Genomic DNA, 20,516 nt, shown 5'->3' with positions numbered 1-20,516 from the left:
CACGATTCACATATCCTATGGATATTCTTTCTTGGCTTTTTTCAGCTGTGACTCTACTCCTGCACAGCGGTACCCTAATTCAAGGGCCGTGAAATATTTTAACTTACTGATTACTGTGGCATGTAGCCAAGCTATGCTGATGCTAGGAGGGTTTAACCTGCTGGATAAGTATACTTTTAAGACCCCTTTTGGGTGGTGGATGTCATGGCTAAGTGTCGTGGATGTCAAAAACTTATGGAACACTCAATCTGACTTGGATTTGGACTTGTGTACCTTTGAAATCAAGCATGATTATTTTGTGATCTTTTTTTATTTTTCATTTGCTATTGTTTGTGTGATTTTTTTTTTCCTTTGTTCCAGGTTTTTATAGTCTACTTGTGATATTTCATAATGCTGTTCGGTAGTAGAAGCAGTTTAATGGCTAATTTGATGGGGAAAGTGGGTTTCTGTATAGAATGGGAGGATCTAAATAACGTATGCTGAATGAAACATGGGGATTGGGGAGGAGGGGGTGTGGGTTAGATTTAGAGTAGGGGTGGGTCTAGGGGGTTGTTGTATTTTGGTGTGTTGAAGTTATTGAGTGGGTTTGGGTATGGAGCTGCTGGGTTCATTCTTTGGGCCCAAAGATGTTTCCATTTAGAGGGTTATGGACCTGGGGTTTTGTGGGAGCAGTTGAAGTTGGTTGGGACAGGTTTTATAGTCTGTCCTGGGGGCCTGGAGAGAAAGGCACAGCAGTCGAGGACAGAGGTGAATCACACCTAGGGACATAAGGCCTGGATGGACAGGAACAGAATTCAAGGACAGAGGGCAATCCCACCTAGGGACAAAAGGCCTGGACGAACAGCCACAGCAATTTTTTATTTATTTATTTATATTCTGCTTTTCTCACTTTTCCAGGACTTCTTAGTAGATTTCAATCAGGTACTGTAGATATTTCCCTATACCCAGATAGCTTATAATCTAAGTCAAACCCTTGTAGGGACATAAGGCCTGGACGGACAGGCACAACATTCGAGGACAGAGGGCAATCACATCTAGGGACATAAGGCCTGGACAAACAGGCACAGCAGTCGAGGGCAGATGTCAAACCCTTGTAGGGACATAAGGCCTAGATGAACAGGCAAAGCTATCGAGGTGAAAATTTTTAGGGACATAAGGCTTGGATGGACAGGCACAGCATTCGAAGATAGAGGTGTTCCACCCAGCGACATAAGGCCTGGATGAACAGGCACAGCAGTCGAGGACAGAGGTGAATCACACCTAGGGACATAAGGCCTGGACGGATAGGCACTGCATTCGAGGACAGAGGTGAATCCCACCTAGGGACATAAGGCCTGGACGGAAAGGCACAGCAATACTGGACAGAGTCAATCACACTTAGGGACATAAGGCCTGGATGGACAGGCACAGCAGTTGAGGACAGAGATGAATCACACCTAGAGATATAAGGCCTGTATGGACAGGCACAGCAGTCAAGGACAGAGGTCAACCCACGTAGGGACATAAGGCCTAGATGAACAGGCACAGCAGTCGAGGTCCAACCCTTGTTAGGACATAAGGCCTGGATGGACAGGCACAGCATTCGAGGACAGAGGGCAATCCCACCTAGATACATAAGGCCTGGATGGACAGGCAAAGCAGTCAAAGACAGAGGTCAAACCCTTGTAAGGTCATAAAGCCAGGATGGACAGACACAGCAATACAGGACAGAGTCAATCCCACTTAGGGACATAAGGCCTGGACGGACAGGCACAGCAATCGAGGACAGAGGTCAAGCCCACATAGGGACATAAGGTCTTGACAGACAGGTACAGCAATCGAGGCTAAACCCTTGTAGGGACAAAAGGCCTGGACAGACAGGCACATAATTACAGGACAGAATCAATCCCACCTAGGGACATAAAGCCTGGACAGACAGGCACAGAAGTCGAGGACAGAGGTGAATCACACCTAGGGACATAAGGCCTGGACGGATAGGGACAGCAATTATTTATTTATTTTTTTATATTCCGCTTTTCACACTTTTCCAGCACTTCATAGTGGATTTCACTCAGGTACTGTAGGTATTTCCCTATCCCCAAAGGGCTTACAATCTAAGTCAAACACTTGTAGGGACATAAGGCCTGGATGAACAGGCACAGCAATACAGGATAGAGTCAACCCCATGAAGAGACATAAGGCCTGGACAAACAGGCACAGCAGTCGAGGACAGATGTCAAACGCTTGTAGGGACATAAGGTCTAGACGAACAGGCAAAGCTATCGAAGTGAAACCTTTGTAGGGACAAAAGGCTTGGAAGGACAGGCACAGCATTCGAGGACAGAGGTGAATCCCACCCAGGGATATAAGGCCTGTACGGACAGGCAGAGCAGTTGAGGACAGAGGTGAATCCCACCTAGGGACTTAAGGCCTTGACGGACAGGCACAGCAATTGAGGACAGAGGTCAAGCACACATAGGGACATAAGGTCTTGACAGACAGGCACAGCAATCAAGGTTAAACCCTTGTAGGGACAAAAGGCCTGGACAGACATGCGCAGCAATACAGGACAGAATCAATCCCACCTAGGGACATAAGGCCTGGAGAGAAAGGCACAGCAGTCGAGGACAGAGGTGAATCACAACTAGGGACATAAGTCCTGGATGGACAGGAACAGAATTCAAGGACAGAGGGCAATCCCACCTAGGGATATAAGGCCTGGACGAACAGCCACAGCAATTTTTTATTTATTTATTTATATTCTGCTTTTCTCACTTTTCCAGCACTTTATAGTAGATTTCACTCAGGTACTGTAGGTATTTCCCTATATCCAGATGGCTTATAATCTAAGTCAAACCCTTGTAGGGACATAAGGCCTGGAAGGACAGGCACAGCAGTCGAGGGCAGATGTCAAACCCTTGTAGGGACATAAGGCCTAGATGAACAGGCAAAGCTATCGAGGTGAACATTTTTAGGGACATAAGGCTTGGACGGACAGGCACAGCATTCAAAGACAGATGTGTTCCACCCAGCGACATAAGGCCTGGATGAACAGGCACAGCTGTCGAGGACAGAGGTGAATCACACCTAAGGACATAAGGCCTGGACGGACAGGCACTGCATTCGAGGACAGAGGTGAATCCCACCTAGGGACATAAGGCCTGGACAAACAGGCACAGCATTCGAGGGCAGATGTCAAACCCTTGTAGGGACATAAGGCCTAGATGAACAGGCAAAGCTATCGAGGTGAACATTTTTAGGGACATAAGGCTTGGACGGACAGGCACAGCATTCAAAGACAGATGTGTTCCACCCAGCGACATAAGGCCTGGATGAACAGGCACAGCTGTCGAGGACAGAGGTGAATCACACCTAAGGACATAAGGCCTGGACGGACAGGCACTGCATTCGAGGACAGAGGTGAATCCCACCTAGGGACATAAGGCCTGGACGGAAAGGCACAGCAATACTGGACAGAGTCAATCACACTTAGGGACATAAGGCCTGGATGGACAGGCACAGTAGTCGAGGACAGAGGTGAAACACACCTAGAGATATAAGGCCTGGACGGACAGGCACTGCATTCGAGGACAGAGTTGAATCCCACCTAGGGACATAAGGCCTAGACAGACAGGCACAACTGTCAAGGACAGAGGTGAATCCCACCTATGGACATAAGGCCTGGACTGACAGGCACAGCAGTCGAGGACACATTTCAAGCCCATGTAGGGATATAAATCCTGAGTGGACAGGCACAGGATTCGAGGACAGAGGGCAATGCCACCTAGGGACATAAGACCTGGATGGACAGGCACAACAGTCAAGGACAGAGGTCAAACCCTTGTAGGGATATGAGGCCTGGACAAACAGGCACAGCAATCGAGGACAGAGTCAATCCCACCTAGGGACATAAGGCCTGGATGGACAGGCACAGCAGAAGAGGACAGAGGTGAATCATACTTATGGACCAAAGGCCTGGATGGACTGGCACAGCAGTCGAGGACAGAGGTGAATCACACCTAGGGACATAAGGCCTGGACGGACAGGCACAGCAGTCGAGGACAGAGGTCAAGCCAACGTAGGGATATAAGACCTGGACAAACAGGCACAGCAGTCGAGGACAGAGGTCAAACCCTTGTAGGGACATAAGGCATAGATAAACAGGGAAAGCTATCGAGGTGAAACCTTTGTAGGGACATAAGGCTTGGACGGATAGGCACAGCAGTCGAGGTCAGAGGTGAATCCCACCTAGGGACATAAGGTCTGGACGGACAGGCACAGCAATCGAGGTCAAACCCTTATATGGAAATAAGGCCTGGATGGACAGACACAGCAATACAGGACAGAGTCAATACCACCTAGGGACATAAGGCCTGGATGGACAGGCACAGCAGTTGAGGACAGAAGTCAAACCCTTTTAGGGATATAAGGCCTAGACAGTGGACGGACAGGCACAGCGTTTGAGGTCAGGCCCTGTAGGGATGTACGGCCTGGACAGTGGATGGTCAGGCACAGCGTTTCAGGTCAGGTCCTTGTAGGGATGTATGCCCTGGACAGTGGATGGTCAGGCACAGCGTTTCCCGTCAGGTACATATGCTACAGTGCTTATATATTGTCTGGAGCATAGGAAGCAGTTGGAGCTGCTGCAAGGCTTTCAGTTTCTTTTATTCATCTTGCCATTCACAGGGAAAATTTGGAAACCCAAGCAAGGGCATGTTTACTTTCAAAAACACTAGCATTTCCATCAACTCTGGTGCCATCCTTGAGCACTGAGGGCTCATGATATCCCCTGTCATTGAAAAGACACGTTCACTGGGCACACTGGTTGGTGGACTTGACAGATATCTCTGAGCCACTTTGGCTAGGTGTGGCCAGACAGTGGACTTGTGTGCCCAATATGTCAGTAGATCTGTCTGCATGTTCTCTGTTGGCTCTGAGAGATACTGAGTCACTGACAGCTGTGCTGGTGTCTCCTTTGCTTGGGTCGGCTGAGATTCACTCATGCCAGCTGCTTTCTCTCTCGCCCGTCGCACAACAGATGAATCTTTATGGGCAACATGGCTTTCGCGTTCTGAAGTGAAAGAGGAGGTACTGTCTGTCGTTGACAGAGTGCTGCTCCTGCTTGGGCTAGCAGCACAGCTCTTTGAAGTGCCCGCTGTTTCCACCTCTGCTTCATGCCTAATCTGTCTCTGCCTTTGGCGCTCCTGTTCATGGACGTTTGCTAACAGCAGGTCCTTCACCAATAAGAGACAATCGTACTATAGGGCAAATTTCCCTTTCACACAGGGATCACAGACTGTGGTGAGCATGGATGTATTCTGTTCTGTTAAAGGCCTTAATCTCTCTTGCACCTGCTGATGCAAAACATCCAGACAATGCAGCACCTCAACTGTCATTCCCTCTTTCTGTTTAAAGGCCTTCAAATGTTCATCCAGGAAATTAACTATAGGGGTGATGTCAGCTAAGGTGGCACTTCTGGAACTCAGCTACTCCTTGACATCCTTGAAGGGCTGCAGGATTTTTACCAGCTGACTCATGACTAACCAATCCTGATGCCCTAGGGGATTCTGCACACCTATGTCCATTGTACCAGAAAGTACATGAAGGGGTGTCTGCAGCTCCACTAAACTCTCCAGCATCAAAAAGGTGGAATTCCACCGGGTGGCAATGTCTTGAATGAGACGCTTGTGAGGCATCTCCAAATCCGTCTGCTTTTGTCGGAGAACCCGTCCCGCCTTCACACTTCTGTGGAAGTGCGCTGCTATGTTTCTGCACTTCTGTATTAACCTATGCAGTTATTTATTCTCTTTGTCATTGGAATCCAACCCCAAAGCTGACTTCACTACCAGGTGCAGAGTGTGTGCAAAACATCGGATGTTCATAAAGTGCCTGTCAGTTTATTGCCTTAACCATGTTTGCACCATTGTCTGTGACAAAGAACCCTGCCTGAGGATTCCTGTCTCGCTGGTGTAGTTGCCAGCCCTCCAGCATCTGTTTGATACATACTAGAATATTGGCTGCGGTATGGGCCTGGTCTGTCAGGTGGATATGCAGTAAAGCCCACCTCCACCCTGATACTTGTTCAGTAATAGAGCTGCTGCCTGCCCCTGCCTCAGCCAGGTCCCACCAGTGTGATGTCAGGGAGAGGTAAGAGTGTGCAGCATTCATGGTGGTCCAGATATCGCAGGTGAAATGCACTTTCCCCTCTGCCTTAGTTAGCAGCGCTTGCATGCTACTGCACACTAGGGATGTGAATCATTTTTTGACGATTTAAAATATCGTCCGATATATTTTAAATCGTCAAAAATCGTTAGGGCCACGATACAATACCAATTCCCCCGATTTATCGTCAAAAAATTGTAAATCGGGGGAAGGGGGAGGGCAGGAAAACCGGCACACTAAAACCCCCTAAAACCCACCCCCGACCCTTTAAATTAAATCCCCCACCCTCCCGAACCCCCACCAAATGCTTTAAATTACCTGGGCATCCAGCAGTGGTCCGGAACAGCGGTGGTCCGGAACGGCCCCCTCAATTGAATCGTGTTGTCTTCAGCCGGCGCCATTTTGCAAAATGGCCGCTGCAAAATGGCGGCGGCCATAGACCAAAACGATTCGACGCAAGAGGTCGTTCCGGACCCCCGCTGGACTTTTGGCAAGTCTTGTGGGGGTCAGGAGGCCCCCCCAAGCTGGCCAAAAGTTCCTGGGGGTCCAGCGGGATTCCGGGAGCGATTTCCTGCCGCAAATCGTTTTCCATACGGAAAATGGCGCCGGCAGGAGATCGACTGCAGGAGGTCATTCAGCGGCGGTCCGGAACCCCCGCTGAACGACCTCCTGCAGTCGATCTCCTGCCGGCGCCATTTTCTGTACGGAAAACGATTTGCGGCAGGAAATCGCTCCCGGAACCCCGCTGGACCCCCAGGAACTTTTGGCCAGCTTGGGGGGGCCTCCTGACCCCCACAAGACTTGCCAAAAGTCCAGCGGGGGTCCGGATCGACCTCCTGCGTCGAATCGTTTTGGTCTATGGCCGCCGCCATTTTGCGGCGGCCATTTTGCAAAATGGCGCCGGCTGAAGACAACACGATTCAATTGAGGGGGCCGTTCCGGACCGCCGCCGTTCTGGACCACTGCTGGATCCCCAGGTAATTTAAAGCATTTGGTGGGGGTTCGGGAGGGTGGGGGATTTAATTTAAAGGGTCGGGGGTGGGTTTTAGGGGGTTTTAGTGTGCCGGCTCACGATTTTAACGATTTTCACGATAGTTTACACACCCAAACGGCAACAATACGATTCCCTCCCCCTCCCAGCCAAAATCAATCGTTAAGACGATCGAGGACACGATTCACATCTCTACTGCACACTGGTTGTACAGGCTAGGGATGACCTTTCTGCTAAATGTGGTTCTGGAGGGGACTTTGTAATTTGGAACTACGACCTTCAGAAAATGCTTGAAACCCACATTTTCCACTAACTGCAAGGGCTGGTCCTCAAGGGCAATCATTTCCCCAATGGTCCTGATTACAACTTTTGAGGCTGCCTGCCTCCTACCCCGGGATAGCGTTACCGCACTACACCTCATTTCCTTCATGGTGGGTTGCCGCTTCTGCCACATGTCAGGAGGTTGCTTGCCTGCCACCTAACTGCTAGAAGAGGATAAGGGCGTGGGCTGACTTTGCTGCTTTTGAACCACTTTACGCTGCTTGGAAGGGGTCCCCTGACTGGTACTGCCACCATCCCCAGATGGCAGCACTCTTGTTGGGTGTTGCCTCTTCATATGGTGCGTCCTGCCAAAATTAGATAGATGAACCATTTGCTTGCCTCTGCTAATATCCCTGCCACAGTAATTACACTGAGCAAAACGTGGGTCATCTGTCACTTTAAGGTGGCTCCAGATCGCAGATGTCTTTCGTGATCCTTCCTTTTCTAAAGCCTTGGAGGTGGATGCTGGCACTGGAGCTGAAGTAGTGGTTGCACCCTAAGAAGCAATGCTAGGGCCTTTAGTCAACCTCTGTGCCTGCGCTGTCTGCTCTTCCTCCTCCTCATCATCATCAGTTTCATCTCTTCCCTGCTGCACTGAAGTGGAGGCTAAGACAGGACTAACTGATCCTCCTAAAGCTTCGTCAGCTATTACTTCTTTCGTTTCTGATGAGAATCCTACACATGATGATTCTTCATCTGAATCAGAAGCAGTGACTGCGCTACATTGTCAACGCTATGTGTTAGTCGAGACGACTGTCCCCCTGCTGCTTTTGGATGTCAACATTTTGTCTAGCAGGACTCAGCCTCCCCTTCCGTCACCTCCTAAACTACAGGGTCAGAAACAAGTGGTGGCGATGGCGATGCATCATGGTCAGATTAATTTTTTTCTGGATGGAACTGCCTGCCCCTCCAAAGAGTTTAGATTGCAACAGGTCCCTTTTTAACTTTAATGGGGGAGTGGCACTAGTGCCTTTTGAAGTGCCTCCTCTGCCAGTCCCAATCACTCGACTACATATAGCTTTCCCTGACATAATGGATTTAATGTCACTGCCTAGTGCCTACTGGCTGCCCACTGTCACAGTGCCTTGCTATGCACTAATGTAACATGTGTGGTGTGCACACACACGCAGCTTGCTTGTAAGCACAAAAGAGGCAGAATGGGGATTTCACCGCACAGACTGTCCCAATAATAAAGTTCAGTCTTTTAAACTACTCATTGCCCGCTGTCACTGTGCCTTGCTATGCACTAATGTAACATGTATGGTGTGCAAACACGCAGCTTGCTTGTAAGCACAAAAGAGGGAGACTAGGGATTTCAATGCACAGACTGTCCCAATAATAAAGTTCAGTCTGTTAAACTACCCACTGCCCACTGTCACAGTGCCTTACTATGCACTAATGTAACGTGTGTGGTGTGCATACCCACGCAGCTTGCTTGTAAGCACAAAAGAGGCAGACTGGGGATTTGACTGCACAGACTGTCCCAATAATAAAGTTCAGTCTGCTAAACTGCCAGCCCACTGAAGCCCAGTACACAGAGAGACTAAGTGAGTTGAATTAAACAAACTCAGTTTAAAAAAGCTGGAATTGTTGGCACAGCAGGAAAATCGATGAAATATATTTTCCAATGGAAATTCTAGCAAAATTGAATATATCTCTCCCAGCCACAACACCCAAATGGTGCTTGTTTGCAGCCTAGCCCAGAGGGTGAATGAAACAAAATGGCACTGCTAGCAGCTTCTCTCCCTGGCACAGAGAGACCGTCTCAGATCACCTAAATAAACTGCTTAAGAAACAAACAGGGCTACCTGGCACAGACACTGCAGCCAAATAAAGAATAAAAAGCATTTTTTTCCCTACTAACTAGCCTAGCTAGCAATTCAATAGAGATTTCTGAACTCAGACTAGCTCTGAGTGCAGCCTGCTTCCACAGAGTCCACCTCCCCACACCACCCCTGCAAAGAAAGTTTCGTGGAAAGCCACGTGCTTTAGTATATATAGTGCTGGGTCATCAGGAAAATCATCACCAAGCACTGAATAGTGATGTGAATTGGGCTTCGGACGATTGAAAATATCGTATGATATTTTCAAAATCGTCAGAAATCAGGGGCTCCCCCAAAACGATAGGAAAACCCCATGAAATTGTTCATGGGGGTTCTCTTATTGTTTTGGGGGAGGGCAGAAAAAATGACACACAAAAATAACCCCTAAACCCACCCCAACCCTTTAAAACTAATCCCTTAACTTCCCCCACCCTCCCAACCCCTCCAAAAACTTTTTACAGGTACCTGGTGGTCCAGTGGGGGTCCCGGGAGCGATCTACCGCTCCTGGGACGTCGGCTGCCACTAATCAAAACGGCGCCGATGGCCCTTTGCCCTTACCATGTGACAGGGTATCTGTGCCATTGGCCGGCCCCTGTCACATGGAGGGAGCACTGGATGGCTGGCGCCATCTTTAAAAAAGGTGCACGGCATCCAGTGCTCCTACCATGTGACAGGGGCCGGCCAATGGCACGGATACCCTGTCACATGGTAAGGGCAAAGGGCCATCGGCGCCGTTTTGATTAGTGGCAGCCGACGGCCCGGGAGCAGGAGATCGCTCTTGGGACCCCCACTGGACCACCAGATACCTGTAAAAAGTTTTTGGGGGGTCAGGAGGGTGGGGGAAGCTAAGAGATTAGTTTTAAAAGGTCGGGGTGGGTTTTTTGTTTATCGGCTCGGGCGCAGCCGATAAACAAAACCACGATCGGACCGGACGAAAAAAAAACCACGATGCGAATCAGAACCGGAATCAGAACCGATTCCGGTTCCGATTCACATCTCTAGCACTGAATGACATTGCAATTGGCTGCATTCAGTGCATTTTACAAAATGTTATTGCTGATACACTGCATTCCGGTATCTATGCCAACCTGTCCGACCCTTTCCTGTGAGTCACTGATGACTCACAGGAAAGGGCTGGTTTTTGGCTCTGGATAGTGGATGCACCGAAATGGCGTCCTCCGATTGCGAATGGTGGTGAATAAAAGCGCGCACGCGCGCTGTGCACCATGCAACGGATGAAACTGATGATAACTTATATTCGTGGGGAGTCGCGATACGTTTCACTTCCCTATGAATATAACGAATAGGGACATATACGTTGCGGATTGCCAATACGTCGAAAACGAATGTACACCCCTAATATGTGCTAAGTGGGTTGCTTTAATGATGTGACTCTTGCACAGAATGTATGGAACCCCTGTGTACTATGCAAACATTTTTCCAGATCTAAGTAATATTTGTTGGAATGGATGCAGAGAGGTTGGGACCTTTATACAAATGTGGTGGCAATGTCAAAGTGTACAATATTTTTGGCCTGAGGTTACGCAAGAGATTGCTAATATTCTGGGGTTTGAAGTATTTGTTGGGCATAAAGTGGGACTTCTTGGCAAATGGTAAGGGTCTGGGATACCTTTGAAAAATCTAAAATTAGAAGGTGGGAGCACTGAGAGGAGAGGATCACCTTGCTGGTGGCTGAAAGGAATCAGTAAGTTTTTGCTTGGGTCACTGTCTTTTTTAAAAGTATTGGGGCAAAGTTATCTATTTGGTAATATTAGTGTGTTTGTGTGTTTGTGCTTTTAATAGTCAGTAAGGCAGCAAATAAACAGAAGTTAGACTGTATTTTTAAATAGTAAGTCAGTTAGGCCGCTAGTAAGCAGTAGTTAGTGTGTTTATTTTTAAAATTCTGTAAGGCAGCTAGTAAGCAGAAGTTAGAGTGTTTGTATACTAAAAAAAAAAAAAAAAAAGTATCCAGAAGCTAGAAATAAGCTAGGAGCAGTGTATACCTAAGTAAAAAGGTTGAAAAGTTCAGTTCAGTTACTCACCTTGGAAAAGTGTTGAGGTAGTGTGATTTGGTTTGATTAGGTGTCATCATTTGTTAATCAAGAGAGCAGTGAGTCACTCTGGCTGACTAACTGAAGTTAGACTGTTTGTATTTCCCAACACACCCACCCCTCGCCCACCCACCCCTAGCTCATCCTTTAATTTATAGGCAGGTGCCACTTTAAAAAACAAAACATAACACCTTATTAAGAGATTGATCATTCCCGTATAGGCCACTACCAGACATATAGTGAATTCACTAATACATTTAAAGGACATTAATTAGACACATTCCTACTCCCATAGCAACCTAAAACTTAAGTAGGAACTGAACAAATTTGAGATGAAGACAGCAGTCCAGCAGCAAGAGGGGAGCTTCCCAGTCTTTTGCATCAAGTGTCACATGTATGATTTTTTACCCGTCGGTTAGAAATTGTACATGTGCATGAGATGCAAAAAGCTCCTGGCTTTCAGAGAACGAGTCCGATCTCTGGAGGCTAGAGTGGCAGACCTGGAGGAGCTGAGGCAGAGAGAGAGGTATATAGATGAGACCTTCAGGGACATAGTAGCCAACTCCCAACTTCAGACTGGCAGCCCTGGTGCTGCCTTGGAGGAAGAAGGTCTCATGATTGGAGGGCATCAACCTGATGCAGCAGGAAAGGATCCTGTAGCAAGGACCTGCTCTCCAAGTGATGCATTGTCAATTCACACCGAGGATATCTCCCCAAGGCCTACTGCCCAGGAGGGAAGGGTTAGGTCAGCCATCATAGTTGGTGATTCAATTATCAGGAATGTAGACAGCTGGGTGGCTGGTGGGAGTGAGGATCGGCGGGTAACATGCCTACTGGTGCAAAGGTGGCAGATCTCACGCGTCACCTAGAAAGGATTTTAGACAGTGCTGGGGAGGAGCTGGCTGTCGTGGTACATGTGAGCACCAATGACATAGGAAAATGTGGGAGGGAGGTTCTGGAAGCCAAATTTAGACTTTTAGGTAGAAAGCTTAAATCCAGAACCTCCAGGGTATCATTTTCTGAAATGATCCCTGCTCCACGCGCAGGTCACCAGAGGCAGGCAGAGCTCCGGAGTGTCAATGCGTGGATGAGACGATGGTGCAAAGAAGAGGGATTCAGTTTTGCTAGGAACTGGGGAACCTTTTGGGGAAGGGGGAGTCTCTTCCGAAGGGATGGGCTCCAGCTTAACCAGGGTGGAACCAGACTGCTGGCGCTAACTTTTAAAAAGGAGATAGAGCAGCTTTTAAACTAGAACAAAGGGGAAAGCTGACAGTCTCTCAGCAGCATATGATTAGGAGAGAGGTAGCTTCAAAGGATACTAATGATGCTACAAATTATATCGCAATGACAGAGAGGAGCATCCGGGAGGCGGTGTGGCGCTTTTGTCCGGGATGGCATAGAGTCCAACAGGATAAACATCCTGCATGAGACTAAATGCACAATTGAATCTTTATGGGTAGAAATCCCTTGTGTATCGGGGAAGACTATAGTGATAGGAGTATACTACCATCCACCTGGTCAACATGGTGAGACTGATAGTGAAATGCTAAGAGAAATTAGGGTAGCTAACCAAATTGGTAGTGCGGTAATAATGGGAGACTTCAATTACTCCAGTATTGACTGGATGAATGTATCATCGGTACATGCTAGAGATATAAAGTTCCTGGATGGAATAAATGACATTTTTATGAAGCAATTGATCCAGGAACTGAGAAAAGAGGGAGCAATTTTAGATCTAATTCTCAGTAAAGGACAGGATTTGGTGACAGATGTAATGGTGTGGGGCTGCTTGGCAATAGTGATCATAATATGATCAAATTTGAATTAATGACTGGAAGGGGGACAGTAAGCAAATCCACGACTCTTGTGCTAAACTTTCAAAAGGGAAACTTTGATAAAATGAGAAAAATAGTTAGAAAAAAACTGAAAGGAGCAGCTACAAAGGTAAAAAGTGTGTAAGAGGTGTGGTCATTGTTAAAAAATACCTAGAAGCATAGTCCAGATGTATTCCACACATTAAAAAAGGTGGAAAGAAGGCAAAACAATTACCAGCATGGTTAAAAGGGGAGGTGAAAGAAGCTATTTTAGCCAAAAGATCTTCAAAAATTGGAAGAAGGATCCAACAGAAGAAAATAGGATAATGCATAAGCGTTGGGAAGTTAAATGTAAGACAATGATAAGACAGGCTAAGAGAGAATTTGAAAATAAGTTGGCTGTAGAGGCAAAAGCTCACAGTAAAAACTTTTTAAAATGTATCTGAAGCAGAAAGCCTGTGAGGGAGTCAGTTGGACCCTTAGATGATCGAGGGGTTAAAGGGGCACTTAGAGAAGATAAGGCCATCGCAGAAATATTAAATGATTTCTTTGCTTCGGTGTTTTCTAAAGAGTATGTTGGGGAGATACCCGTTAGAAGGTTTTCATGGGTAATGATTCAGATGGACTGAACCAAATCATGGTAAACCTAGAAGATGTGGTAGGCCTGATTGATAAACTGAAGAGTAGTAAATCACCTGGACCGGATGGTATACGGGGTTCTGAAGGAACTAAAAAATGAAATTTCAGACCTATTAGTAAAAATTTGTAAGCTATTATTAAAATCATACATTGTACCTGAAGACTGGAGGATAGCTAATATAACCCCAATATTTTAAAAGGGCTCCAGGGGCGATCCGGGAAACTACAGACTGGTTAGCCTGACTTCAGTGCCAAGAAAAATAGTGGAAAGTGTTCTAAGCATCAAAATCACAGAACATATAGAAAGACATGGTTTAATGGAACAAAGTCAGCATGGCTTTACCTAAGGCAAGTCTTGCCTCATAAATCTGCTTCACGTTTTTGAAGGAGTTAATAAACATGTGGATAAAGGTGAACCGGTAGATGTAGTGTACTTGGATTTTCAGAAGGCGTTTGATAAAGTTCCTCATGAGAGGCTTCTAGGAAAAGTAAAAAGGCATGGTATAGGTCAGTGGTTCTCAACCTTTCTAATGCCGTGACCCCGAAATACAGTTCCTCATGTTGCGGTGACCCCTTGCCCCGCCCTTGCCCCGCCCTCGCAGGGCGAGGGCGGGGTGAGGGTGGGGCTTTGGTCATATGGGGGCGGGGTTATGGATGGGGTTGGATTTTAGTGCATACTTATTTATTATGACATTTATAAACAGAACCACCATTCCTCATAAAACAATAAAATTAAGAAACATAAAGCATCAGTTATAATAGTAAAACCATACTAATAAAAGAATATTTTAAAATTACTGATAAATAGAATTTCTATTAATTAAAATCATATACATTTTTATAACTTCCCACACACCAATAATATTTCAAAACAGCACATATATCAAATAACACACAATAATTAAAACTAATAAGGATTTTAAAAAGCCCCTGCTGTCCATACATGGGAGCTCTTGATTTCCAGTCACCCTGATATTGTCGAGGATTAGGAGGTTATCCTCTCTCTCTCACACATACACTCACATGTCCATTCTCTCTCACACATACACTGTCACATACTTACACATTCATGCTCTTATACCCACCATAACCTCTCACTCTCACAGACACTGATACACTCTCAGGGTGTAAGACACTCTCTCCCCCCCCCCCCCCCCCCCCCCACTCACACACACACACTCTTACTCCCCTGGATTTTCTCATACACACTCATGCTCTCACTCTTACTGGCTCCCTCACAACCTCAGAGCCTCTCAGATAAAACTCTATGCAGCAGAAATAATGCTGAATGTTGAGAATTGTGTTATGCAGACTAATCTGGAAAATGCACTAATTTCTACATGAGTCATAATGAATCAGTCCTCAGCTGCAGGCATCAATTGATTATCCTGGCTCCCTTTATGTTTGCCAAATACAGTTCATGTGTAACAGCAATCCTAATTCTCCACCAGATCAAGCTGATTTCACATCCCACTTCATACTTTGTCACCTTCAGCTGAGTCAAACAATTAATCTAATTACTGCCACTGCTGCCACGTGGCTATTGGGGAGACACTGATTGCTGCTATTGGCACTGAAGCCCATTCTGCTGCCTCCTCTGTGCAGGCCCCGTGGGTTTCCACTTCCTCCATGTTGATCTCGTACATTGTGAGATCCGCCATAGAGAAAGTGCTACTCTTGCACATTCCCAAAGATTACATGTGCCAATCAGTAAAAAGTATTTTTTTTTTACATCTGCTTCCCTTTCTAATTTTTTGCCATTTCCTTTTATATTGCCTTTTTTTCTATTTCTTTTCTCTCCACCTGTCTTCTTCCCTCAAACACACAGTCAGGTTCTCATTCTCACATGCATTTCTCTCTCACACACACATACACAGGCTCTCACTGGCACAGGCTATCTGAGTCTCACACACAGGCTCTCTCACACCCCCACATGCTGCCTTGCTCAAGCACAGGCTCTCACTCTTACATGCTGTCTCTTTCACACACACAGAGGCTCTCACATGCTGTCTCTGCAAACACACATAGTCTCTCAACTCATCTCATACTCGCACACACCTCTCTCTCACCTCTGGGCCTCTTCTTTACGGGTTGCCACAGGATGGGCTCTGCAGTGGCCCTAGTCTTCCCGGCCCCGCTGCTCCTCTTCTGCACGCGGCTGAAGCGCCTCTTCTACCCACGCGGCTGACGCGCCTCCTCCTGCCTCCCCATGCGGCTCCGGCAACATTTGTCTTCCGGGGCAGGGCAGGCAGGAAGGCAGTAGGAGGAGCACCTGCAGTGGCTGATACACCTCCTTCCTGCCTGCGCGGCTCCAGCAACATACGTCACTGCGACGCGCTACCTTTTTGGGCCATGTCTCTTCTCTTTTGGGGTTGGAGGAGGCAGGTCGCCAGCTTCGCCCCGCCTCCCCGCAGCAGCCGTGGCGCCACGGACCGGCAAAAAACCCCAACGGCCCGGTACTGGTCCGCGGACCGGTGGTTGGGGACCTGCTTTAGGCGCAGGGCCGGTGCAAGGGTATTAGGGGCCCTAGGCGAAATGTCAGCTATGCCGCCCCCCCCCCCCCCCCGCCTCCACACACAATTAACTTACATTGTGCATTAATGAAAATAACGAAGTCTGTATTTATAACAGAACACTTATTTGACATTTTTATGCCATGTAAACCATTGAGATGATTTGTCTTATCGACGGTATAGAAACTCTTTTATAAATAAATAAATAAAAATATATAAAATAAACATAAACCAAAGCTATACTTGTTGCTCAAACAAAAAAAGCAGACACATCACAGGCTGTAGTACACACCAGAAGCAGCAGTAGTGGCTAAGCTCTATACCAGGGGTCAGGAACCTTTTTGGCTGAGAGAGCCATAAACGCCACATATTTTAAAATGTAATTCCATGAGAGCCATACAATATGTTTAAAACTAAATACAAGTAAATGTGTGCATTTTATGTAAGATCACACTTTTAAAGTACAATAAGTCTCTGAAAATATTACACCAGGCCTTAAGACACCAATACATCTCCTATTAGGAAAACGGACCAAGTCAGGCTGCTATAGAGTCCTACACAGAAACAACACACCAGCAGAAAACCTCACCTGAATCACGTGCTGTCCCTCACCTAACATAGAATAAAGAGACCAAAACGCATAACAAGAAGCATGCAGAAAAAACTGAATTGGAAACTGCAACAAGCCAGAGTCTCTGTATGCAGTGTAACAAAGGAAAAAAGAAACATCACCCATCCTTATAAAACAAATCAAGAAATATAAAATCATCAGCAGTAAAACTGTACTAACAAAAAGAACATATTTCGAAACAGCTGATGAGTGGAATATCCAATAATTAAAAACTCATATAAAACATTTCCAGATACCAACAAAATATTTAAAAATAGCAGACACAAAGACCCAGTAATGAAAAATAATAAGGATACAAAAATTTTTTTGCTCTGCATACCTGGGAACGTTTGATATCCAGGTGTCCTGAGATTGTTCTGAATTAGCAGGAGGTGGGGTGGTTTGCTTGGAACTTTCTCCTCTCTCAGTCACATACCAGCGCTCTCTCTCACACTGGCTCTCAATGACACACCTATACACACATGCTCTCAGTACTCACATATACACATGTTTTTTCTCTCTCATATAGGCTCTTAATTACACATTTAAACACATGCTGTCTATATTTTCACGCTTACACACACACACAGGCTTTCAATCACATAAATACATGCTGTCTTTTTCTCTCACACACAGACTCTCATTCACATGCTTACAAACATGTCCTCTCTTTCTCTCATTTACACACAGGCTCTCAATCACATACTCACATGCTCCGTCACCTAAATCAGCTCTCAATCACACACAGACACACATGGTCTCTCTCTCTCATTTATACACAGGCTCTCAATCACATACTCACATGCTCCATCACCTAAACCAGCTGTCAATCAGACACAGACACACATGATCTCTCTCTTACTTATACACACAGGCTCTTAATCATACATACACATGATTTCTCTCACACACAAAGGATCTCAATCATACACACATACTCTTTCACACAAACTTACACATACAGGTTCCCAATGGTAAACTTACATTCATGCTCTCTCTCTCACAGGCAGGCTCTCAATCACAGACATACTCTCTTTCACATACACAGGCTCTCAATCATTCACATACATGCAATCTCTCACTCACACACACAGGATCTCAAACACACATGCTTGCTCGCTCATTCACTATCTCTCTCCCCCACCCCGGGAACTCGCGGCAGCAGCAGCCTCCTCCCAACGCTAACCTCTTCATTTTCAGCCCTCGCGGAGGCGGAGTCCCATCGGCCGCGGTTGAAACTCCATTTTCCTCCGAGCCGCGCTGCAGTCTTCTTCCCGTCGGACACTAGCGTGGCCTCTTCTTCCCGCGCAGGCACCCGATGCTCTCCACTTCCTCTTCCGTGCCGCGGGAAGAGGAAGTGGAGAGCATCGGGTGCCTGCGCGGGAAGACTCCCACGCAGGCACCCAATGACTCCAGCGCTGGCACCCGGCTGACTCCCGCGCAGGCACCCGGCTGACACCTAATGACTCCCGCGCAGGCACCCGGCTGACTCCAGTCGTGCCCGGCGTGCTCTCTTCTCCCCCCCCCCCCCCCCCGCGGTCCGAAAGAGGAAGTGGAGAGCATCGGGTGCATGCGCGGAAGAAGAGACCACACTAGCGTGGTCTCTTCTTCCCGCGAATGCTCCCGATGCTCTCCACTTCCTCTTTCGGACCGCGGGGGGGGGGGGGGAAGAAGAGAGCACGCCCGGTGCCGCTGACTCCAGCTGTCCTGCCGCGTTCCGCCCGGGCTGACAGCAAAGGACTCACATGCTTGAAAGCGCAGCTCTCTTAATTTTACCGGGGCTGTGCCGCCCCCGGGAAGCTGGCGCCCTAGGCGACCGCCTAGTTCGCCTAGTGCTTCCGCCGGCCCTGTTTAGGCGACCCCTGCGTTTTGGTCGTTCGACCCCCGCCGGGGTCGCGACCCACAGGTTGAGAACCGCTGGTATAGGTGGTGATGTCCTTTCGTGGATTACAAACTGGCTAAAAGACAGGAAACAGAGAGTAGGATTAAATAGACAATTTTCTCAGTGGAAGGGAGTGGGCAGTAGAGTGCCTCACGGATCTGTATTGGGACCCTTACTTTTCAATATATTTATAAATGATCTGGAAAGAAATACGACGAGTGAGGTAATCAAATTTGCAGATGATACAAAATTGTTCAGAGTAGTTAAATCACAAGCAGATTGTGATACATTGCAGGAAGACCTTGTGAGACTGGAAAATTGGGGATCAAAATGGCAGATGAAATTTAATGTCGATAAGTGCAAAGTGATGCATATAGGAAAAAATAACCCATGCTATAGGTACACAATGGTAGGTTCTATATTAGGTGCTACCACCCAAGAAAGAGATCTAAGCGTCATAGTGGATAACACATTGAAATCGTTGGTTCATAGTGCCGTGGCTGTTGCGGTCCCAGTCGCGGCAGACAGGGGATGGGCCAGGACCTCCGTGGTCCCGGCCCATCTCTGAGGGTCTGCGACCTGTTTCACGGCATCCCCACGGGGGGGACGCCGCCGAGAAGCCCTGCCTGGACGCCTTCTCCCTAGGCGCACGCGCACGCGCAAGCAGCGCTTATGAAGGCCGTTTCCCGCCACTGGAAGCTCCGCCCTATCCGTGATGTCAGATGCTGTGGCCTATGTAAGGCCATCGCGGAGCCCAGGACTTTGCCTTTCAACGGGGTTCCTTGCGGTCCTCTGTTGCTCCGTGCCTCGGAGTGTGCTATTGCGTTAGCGACTCCGTTCCTGCCTGAGACTTGTTTCACTCCGTGCTCAAGTCTTGCTTCTGTCTGGCTTGCTTGCAGTAACCTGTCCTGCTTCAGTTCCAGCTTGGTTCCAGGTTCCAGTAGCCAGCCCTGCTTCAGCTCCTGTCTGGTTCCAGTAGCCAGTCCTGCTTCAGCTCCTGTCTGGTTCCAGTAGCCAGTTCTGCTTCAGTTCCTGCTTGCTTCAGTCCTAGCCTGCTTCAGTTCCTGCCAGTCTCCTGATCCCTGCCTGCCTGCTTCAGCTCCAGCTTCCGTGATCTCCTAAGTCCCAGCGACCGGGCTCCTACGGGCTCCTCCCAGAGGAGTACCGGCTCCCAGGGTGAAGCTCACATCCAGCTCCTGCCTGGTATCCGCCTCCCGACTTGTCACTCACCAGAGACTATAGTACTCCTCTCCCCAGTCTCTCATAGGTCGGCCCAAGGGTCCACTAAACCATTCACTCACAACAGTGGCAGTCAAAAAAGCAAACAGAATGTTGGGAATTATTAGGAAGGGAATGGTGAATAAAACAGAAAATGTCATAATGCCTCTTTATCACTCCATGGTGAGACCCCCACCTTGAATACGATCAAAATGATAAGGGGAATGGAACAGCTGCCCTATGAGGAAAGACTAAAGAGGTTAGGACTTTTCAGCTTGAAGAAGAGACGGCTGAGGGGGGATATGATAGAGGTATTTAAAATCATGAGATGTCTAGAACGGGTAGATATGAATCAGTTATTTACTCTTTCAGATAATAGAAAGACTAGAGGGCCCTCCATGAAGTTAGCATGTGGCACATTTAAAACTAATCTGAGAAAGTTCTTCTTCACTCAACGCACAATTAAACTCTGGAATTTGTTGGCAGAAGAAGTGGTTAGTTCAGTTAGTATA

Source organism: Rhinatrema bivittatum, chromosome 5 (genome assembly GCF_901001135.1).
Source record: "Rhinatrema bivittatum chromosome 5, aRhiBiv1.1, whole genome shotgun sequence".
In the NCBI taxonomy this organism is placed as follows: domain Eukaryota; kingdom Metazoa; phylum Chordata; class Amphibia; order Gymnophiona; family Rhinatrematidae; genus Rhinatrema; species Rhinatrema bivittatum.
Note: the sequence above shows the minus strand (reverse complement) of the source record.